This window comes from Silurus meridionalis, chromosome 18, assembly GCF_014805685.1.
Source record: "Silurus meridionalis isolate SWU-2019-XX chromosome 18, ASM1480568v1, whole genome shotgun sequence".
NCBI lineage: Eukaryota > Metazoa > Chordata > Actinopteri > Siluriformes > Siluridae > Silurus > Silurus meridionalis.
The window spans coordinates 25,452,405-25,460,333 of NC_060901.1; the positions used below are offsets into that span (position 1 = coordinate 25,452,405).

Consider the following 7,929-nt stretch of genomic DNA (forward strand, 5'->3'; position numbering starts at 1 on the left):
TCAAGCCTCTGGGTTTCCATTGAGAAGCAATCCTCAAGCCTCTGGGTTTCCATTGAGAAGCAATCCTCAAGCCTCTGGGTTTCCATCCAGCATCAGTCCTTAAGCCTCTGAGTTTTTATTGAGCATCAATCCTCAAGCCTCTGTGTTTCTATTGAGAATCAATCCTCAAGCCTCTGGGTTTCCATCAAACATCAGTTCTCAAGCCTCTTGGTTTCTTTGGAGATTCGTGTCTCAAGCATCTGGATTTTAATATAAGAATTAATCCTCAAATGTCTGGGGTTCCATTAAGGATCAATATAAAAACGTCCATCGAGTATCAGTCGTCAGGCCTCTGGGGTTTCCTCTCAGAACCAGTCTTCAAAACACTCTATTTCCAAACAAAACCAATCTTCAGATTCCATCCGGTTCCAAACTCAGATTTCTTTCATTGCCAGTCCTGTTGCTTAGGGGCCACCCGTTGACTTTTCATTAAGGACCACAGATCTCTTGGTTTCTATCCTCCTTTTTCTTCTTCTTCTTTTTTTTTCAGCTTCTCCCATTAGGGGTCGCCACAGCAGATCATCTGTCTTTATACCCCCCTGTCTTCTACATCTGCCTCTTTTAAACCAACTATCTGCATGTACCTCTTGGTTCCTATCCAGTCCTCAAAGATTGTCAGTGTTCCAGTTGAGTTTTTTATACCCGTACCTAACCAGTCAGCAAAACCTTTACAGTCCACTGAGCTACAACACCAGATACAGTTTCAGTCGTTCAAGATAAATTTTTTCTGCCTGTAAACCTGCCCACTGGAACAGTGTGAGGGCTTAAACAGGAAATGCCATGAAGCCCCACAGTGTCCATATGGAACCAGCCAAAAACGAGACACAAGCGTCTGACTCTGCTTTGGTCCCTGATTTACACACCTGCAATATGGAGGATGATATAAACCAAATATCCTATCCCTCCTCTTTTTGTCTGTTTGGAACACTTTTTGTATTTTTCTTTCCTGCCCAAGCTGTGCATATACACCACCATGTGCACATTATAGACACCGAAGAACAAAGATGTTTGAAGATGGAGCTCCTTCGGGATTCAAAGATCGAGCTCCTTCGACACTCATGTGCAGAGCGCCTTTTACGACTTTTTCAACTACAGAACCGAAGGCTTCGACCTTCTACTTTTTTTTTGTCGCTTTTGTAAATATTTAATATGATATCTGAACAGTGCAGAAGAAACCCTTTACTTTTAGTCCACTGTCAAAACTAATTTCGACGCGTATCAGCTCGGGTCTGTCGGGAAAAATAACCAGAGCAAAACTACGAGGAGAAAAAATAATCCTGCATATTGATACCTTGTGATGAACACATCGGAATTTCCCATTCATCCATGAGGTGTATCAACAATGCGTGTATGACAGAAACTGTGCGTTTGTACTTGTGTGTACATCTACGTCTTTTTGTTACAATGTCTGCGGCAGCTCAAGTGACTGTTACCTCCTGTTTGATATTTTCTAATTTTGGATTTTCGCTATTTTTATTGTCTGTTTTGAGGGTCGATCCGAATCCTCACTGGTCCATGTGTAGACTCGGATTTAAAGCGCCGCTGTATAACAAAACCGCGAAAATCACACACACCAGGTCCTACAAGTTGGTGGAAAGGGGAGCTTTTCTCTTTAAACGCTATATTCCAGACCATTTTGTCCGCTATTAACTGTAACCTGACCTCAGCAAGGCCAAGACTAAGGTCTCGAATCAAGAAGAAACAGGCCAGACCTGATAAGTGCACTGAAAATGTTGGAAACACTGACATCTACTGGGGGTCGAGAGAACTGTACAACTCTCCAAGTAGTCAAGAATATACATACATACATACATATATTGCGAAAAGTTTGCAGACACCTGGTCATTAGTACGGTATGTGCTTTTTGAATATCGTATTCCACATTCTGTCCCAATTTGCTCCTATAATTTTCTACACTCTTCTAAGAAGATGTTCCACTAGATTTTGGAGTGTGCTTATGGATATTTGTGTTCATCAGCCACACGGGTGTTAGAAAAGGCAGGTACTGATGTTAGTGAGGAGACCTGGGGTGCAGTCAGCGTTCACATTTATCCCAAAGGTGTTCAGTAGGGATGAGATCAGAGCTCTATAGCAGGCCACTCAAGATCTTCAAGATCTTCCTCTCCAAACTATGTCAATTTTACATTCATGGAGCTGGCTTTGTGCCATGCAGGAACAGTTTGATACAGTTGTGTGCCACCACAAAGCTGGACCTTTCCACAAACTTCTGCAACAGTCATCAGAAACGTGAAGTAGACTCTGGAGAACCTGGCACACGATCTGCAAAATACTGATCAATGCACATTAGATGAGCAAAAGGCACTGATATTCCTTCAGGTTGATTCCAGGTGCACTGACCCCAGAGGGTCATTTCGACAAACGTGAGCTTACAGCCACAATATTTAACGGAAAATTTCACTCAAAGTGAAAGTTCGGATTTTTGAACATTCGGTTCCACCTTTAGTCCCCGTTTGCTGTTCGAATCGGGTCCACTCTCCTGGGAAGACGTTCCACTAGATTTTGTGGAGTGATCTTTCAGCTACAAGGTCCTTAGCAAAGTGATGGCTCCCGCTATAAGCTGAGATCTTCCACATCTTTCAACCTATGTAGAGGATCTTCACGGAGCTGTTTTTGTGCACATTTCATCATGGTGGAAAGGGTTTTGGAACTCCTCGTTCCATTTAAAGGCAAAATGTAAAATTTTTGTCTCTCCAGCTTTGTGGTAACAGTTTGGGGAAGGCTATAAAGTGTATCAAAGCACTGCTGGAAATTGCAATATTTTTTAAACAGAGACAGTGGGCGTGTCTACGAGTTTGCTAACTGAAGAACTCATTCAGTATTATATGCGTTAGCATATCATGAGTGAAATTTTCCCCTAGTGACTAACCCTGGTAGGTTGACCTTCCTGTCAAAAATATACGGATTTAAAAAAGTATAGAACGATTAAAAAATATAGATGCTAGACGTCGCACAACTAGACTTTGCCCCTCATCGCCATCTAATTGGCCCCAACCCCTTTAACATTTTGCATTCAAATGAATCGCGACCGCAACATTCGAACGCATTTAATTTTTGGAAATGTGAAGCCACAGGTATAGAGTTTTTTTTTTTTTTTTTTTAATAATTAAAAGAAATAAAATACTAGGTGGTATCGGAAAGTTTCGAGACTCACTCTGTTTACAAGAAAGTACTTTATTTATCTGCACATTTTGTCAACGTCGCAAGCAACTTCTGCGATTAGCAGAAGCTCCGCTACGGTGTCAAAATGGCGTTTGATCCGGATCTTCATCTTCGGAAAGAGGGCAAAGTCCGCAGGAGTCAAATCAGGCGAGTGCTCCCTGTGACTTCGCGTGCAGCCTTGTGCTGCCATCTGCTGGCACGTTACAAAACTAGTCTCAGAACATTTCGTTACGCCCTCGTAATTTAAAACCAAAAGACACTACGTCCGATTGCTTTTGACAGAAAGGTAACTACAGAGCTTCTCAAGATGGCGCCCGTATTTTTTCCCCACCAAAAACCCTTTGACCAGCAGTCCAACCCTAAACTTCTCGGCCGTCTCCTTTCCACCGCTTCCACCTACAGTATTTTCTTCTCTTCGCGAATCCGGCATCTGTTTGCGTAAAATTACGAGCGCTAAACACTTTTTCCTATGCAAACGAAACGGAATCGACCTTACCTTAAAATCTTGCGCCGTAGCCTCGAATTCACACCGAACATCATAACGTTTCGTACTTTTTTTTTTTCTAGCAGGATTTGTAATTTCAACCTCAAACTGAAGTCATTGAGGTTGTTTTTTTTTTTTTTTTTTATGCTGTATTGAGATGAATTGTACAAAAGAAATTATATGTAAACGTATATTATTACTACGAGCGTATTTATTATTGTTACACGTGTATATATATATATATATATATATATATATATATATATATATATATATGTCTAGCTATGTCTCAGGCTTGAGGAGTCGGTTTTACCCGTATGAGATCAAATGTCAATGTTTTCAGGTGTTTTTTTGTATTTTAATATTTTGTATTTTATTTGATTTTTTTTACTATCTGATTGAAGTCTGAGGTTAATACGTCTGCCTGCCATAAGCCTTTCTTTATATATATATATATATATATATATATATATATATATATATATATATATATATATATATATATATACACTTAGGCACTGATCTAGTAGGCATGGTGATTATTTGTGCACTGAACTCCATTTCCCAGAAGGCAACTTTCGTCGTAAATAGGTCGGGGGAGGGCGGTGGGGGTGTTTCGCCAAGCCGAAGCAGTCTTGTGTTCGGTTTCCTGGTTCTAAAGGGATTTATATTTATTTGTATTTTTTGCTGCAAGTCGAGGTTTTTTTTCTTTTTACGGCTCAAACATTTCAGCGTGTCCAGAGTGCCTTTTTTAAATGTTTTTTTAAATTTCAAATACGACGTTAAACATGTCCTTGTTCACTTTCCTTAACATTTGAATTATTAGCACAAACGACCTATCTGAGTAAATATTAATTAAAAACGTAACGCTTGTAGTGCATCATTTTACAATAACAACATCGTTTTCAGGCAGGATATATATATATATATATATATATATATATATATATATATATATATATATATATATATATATATATATTTTTTTTTTTTTTTTTTATTATTATTCAACCTATTGGAATTGTTCCCTTGTGGCTCGATTTTATGTTTTATTAATTTTTTTCCTTTCACACCTATATAAAATTTGAATTCAAAATGGCTTCGTGATTGCTATAGTCTAGAAAAAGTACACCACAAAGTACATTATATGGACAAAAGTTTGGGATTTTTAAACATTCCAGTCCACATTCAGTCCCTGTTTGCTCTTATGATACTCTCCATTCTTCTGGGGAGATGTTCCACTATATTTATGTTGTTGAGGAGATTTGTGTTTATTCAGCTACAAGGGTGTTAGTAAAGTCAGGTACTAATGTTGGTTGAGTTGAGGAGGCATAGGGTGGTGTTCCAGTTCATTCCAAAGGTGTTCAATAGGGTTGGAGTTCTTTAGCAGGAGATCTTCTACATCTTCCGACCCCAAAGCAGGGGTATTGTCATGGACCAGGTTTGGGTCTCCTACTTCAATCTTTCATGCTGCATTCAAAGATGTACGATACAGTTGTGTGCCTCAGACTTCCTGGTATGAGTTTGTGGAAGAAAAAATGTGGCTGGAAAAATCTGGTTTCTTAATACTTTTGTCCTTTGAACAATTCGTTCCCTCCAATAGGAGATTGGATCTCAAAAGCTTTGAAGGTTTTGATTTCTGTAATTTGAACATCCTCCACAACATACCGTATCTGTTTGCTAAAAGGGGAACCCTTGCTAAGTTTATTAGCTAACGTCAAGATTCCCGGAATGGAAACCATGGAAATGTATGCAATTACCGTATGAAGTAAAATGAAAGAAAACTTTAGCATATTTTATTTTAAAAGGTTTTGAAAGTTTTAATTGGCATTTCAGCTTCGTAGCTTTTCATTGATACACGTTCTCTACAGAGCACAAAAAAAAACCCCAAAAACTATTTTCAATTAAAGGTTTTTTTTTTCTGGAAAAAAATAACTCTGTGACTTGCTAATCTTGATGTTTAAACAATAAGCAAACATTGCTAATGCTATTTATTAAACATCTTAACCCAATTTCTTTTACATTTCAATATCACATAATAATGCAATATATATATATCAATATGATTTTTCATTAGGGCTTCAATCAAATAAAATATTTAATTGCGATTAGTCGCAACTTTATGGCACATTTTTATCTCTTCTGAATGTATCTTAAATTAATAATTTTCAAGTTTTTAATATTCTAAAACAAATATTGATGCTTTATGCAAATGCTTGTTTATTATAATGAAACCAAACGCAACATAAAGCATGAAGACAAAAAATTCTCGTAAATGTTTTCAAGCAGTTGTGGTGTTTTAAATAACGTAAATCATCAGGACACCAAACGGAACTTTTGCTGTGTTTCCACACGGATGGTTTTGATTGCCGGATGCATGCATCATGGCGGATTTCTGTGCCTGATTTGAGACTCGGCGCGTCAGTAAACCGAATGTAAAACGAACAAAAGTAAAGACTCATTAATAAACGTGAGTTGCATTGGAAGTTTTAGTTCCGCCTCCTTTATATTCATCCATTTATATTTTTTATAAAAATGGTCAAACTGAAATTCGCGCTGAATTAATCGCGCCTTAATAAAATCTGTGCCCTTAAAATGAATGTTATTTTTGACAGCCCTAATATATATTTCTTTTCTTTTATTTGAATTTTTTTGCCTTTTATGTTGAATTGTACTGTCTTACTGACTCGACCCCTTGGTCTCGGAGATTTTTCGCGTAGTTTTTACCTCAGCTTTTTGGATATCGGAGTGTATTAGCGATGTAGATGAGAGAAAGTGAACAAGGTGGTGTTAAACAACAATCGTGGAACTCGGGCTTTTGTTTTTTTCGACTGCCTTTTCTTTCCAAATTTTCATATCGACTTATGTTTGTATGATTTCTTTTTTTTTCAGGATGTTATGTTCGATTCCACACGGGTTCACGAACCCATGAAGCGGGACGCTTTAAATAAAACTCTCGGCGTCCTGCTAACACGTGCGTCTTCATTCGATTTTGAAATGATGTCCTGTTTTTGTGTGTGTTTGAGAGACATTTTACCTGTACATACGGACTCTTCACTGAAACATAACTCTGTGATACGTGTCTTTTAAAGCACTGTTGTTGCGAAACTATTCTGAGGTAAATTAAGTAAAAAACATATATTTCACGTTTCGTATTGTCTTGTTTAGACACTAACAATATGATGGTTAGTTATATAACAGACTAGACAGCGCTCTTTTACAGAGTTCTTATTGTAAATGTGTAGAAATATAAATCCTGAATATTGAATGTTAAACGTCTCATTTGGATGCATGTACTATTTTTTAATTTATTTATTTTTTTATTGAAAAACCCACGTCACAGCTACACAACACATCACGATCCCGTTCTGTCCCAATTCGCATCTTTGAAATAATGTTCATGCTCCTGTAGCGAACTTCAGTAATCTCAACTACTATTGATGTTGATGTTAATGTTGATTTGCTTATTTGTATGTATTTTCCTATTATATTATATTTTCCTATTATTTAAAAAAAAAAAAAAAAAAAAAAAATTCATCGGACAAATCCGGGCTTTGACATTGAAAAATGAAGAATTTTTGGACTTCTGTTTGTATAACAAGGATATATTTGTTGACTTTTCATCAAATTTGATTGAAATTTAATGCTTGCTTTTATTATACTTATTTTTTAATTTTTTATCTGAGCCCTTAAAGCTACAAATTTCAGATATCATGCCACAAAATATATATAACTGTTGTATCTATTTATTGAATGTATTTTTTTGTATTTTTTTTTACAGAATCTGTAGCTTCATTTGTTCACCAGTTTATCCGATTAAATCCAATCAGATTTTTATACAGAACATGGCACAACCAGTCCTCCATGTTCCAGTAACAATAACCCATGTTTATACAATAAACTTACATTAAAATGAGTTTACAAGCCGAATTTCAAGAGATTTCCTTTACAATTCCAAACTCTTACTAAGTGAAGTTGAATAGAGTATTAATGCCGTGAAGTAATGAAGTCTGTGAAACTAACAATCATTTTAAAAAATGAATTAAATCAATTATTATTCATATTATTTGAGTCGTTACAAATTGTTGCAGTTTTTTAGCAGTATGACAAGTTAAGGACAAATGTGTTTTTTTGTTGAATTTTTGACCACACTAATTCTTGTAAATTTCATAAATTTTTTTTTTTTTTTTGTCATTTTTCATCCCTGACACTAAAACTGGGAAATT

At 36.5% G+C, this 7,929-nt stretch overlaps 1 protein-coding gene across 2 annotated transcripts in view; it reads left to right on the top strand.

Annotated features, from left to right (window-relative positions):
* The window catches only part of cdk19 (cyclin-dependent kinase 19), a 38,608-nt gene extending 36,528 nt beyond the window's left edge, over window positions 1-2,080 (top strand). For both annotated transcript variants that reach the window (XM_046873715.1, XM_046873716.1), the window contains exon 13: window positions 1-2,080. This exon is cut by the window's left edge and continues 1,114 nt beyond it. The gene's annotated coding sequence lies outside the window, so the exon portion shown is untranslated.
* The last annotated feature ends 5,849 nt before the right edge of the window (window positions 2,081-7,929 follow it).